This window comes from Corvus brachyrhynchos, unplaced genomic scaffold (genome assembly GCF_000691975.1).
Source record: "Corvus brachyrhynchos isolate BGI_N302 unplaced genomic scaffold, ASM69197v1 scaffold21, whole genome shotgun sequence".
NCBI lineage: Eukaryota > Metazoa > Chordata > Aves > Passeriformes > Corvidae > Corvus > Corvus brachyrhynchos.
The window spans coordinates 7,214,659-7,215,009 of NW_008236924.1; positions in this window are offsets into that span (position 1 = coordinate 7,214,659).

The following is a 351-nucleotide window of genomic DNA, read 5'->3' on the forward strand; positions in this document are numbered from 1 at the left end:
GATGAAGTCTGAGTATTGATTCCAGTTATTTTTGTGACAGAAAATTTGCTTGAACTCCTGCTCAAGTCAAAGGAAGGATCCCAGTGGACTCAGCCAGTGCAGGACTTAGGCAAGAACTTTCAGCAAACCTGCAGAACTAATTAATTTTTTAAGGTCAAGACTTTTTTTCAACAGCAAATTGGCTTGTCAAGTGAATACCATTTCTCCACAGAAAGGGCTTCTGCAGGGAAACACTTCGTTCCCTGCCGGAGGATGGCAGCCTGAGAAGAGAGGGATGCTCAGAGGCAGAAACGCCGCTGGGGCCTCTCCTCCCGGACAGCCCGGCCCGGCCCCCGAGCCCAGGAGGGAGCG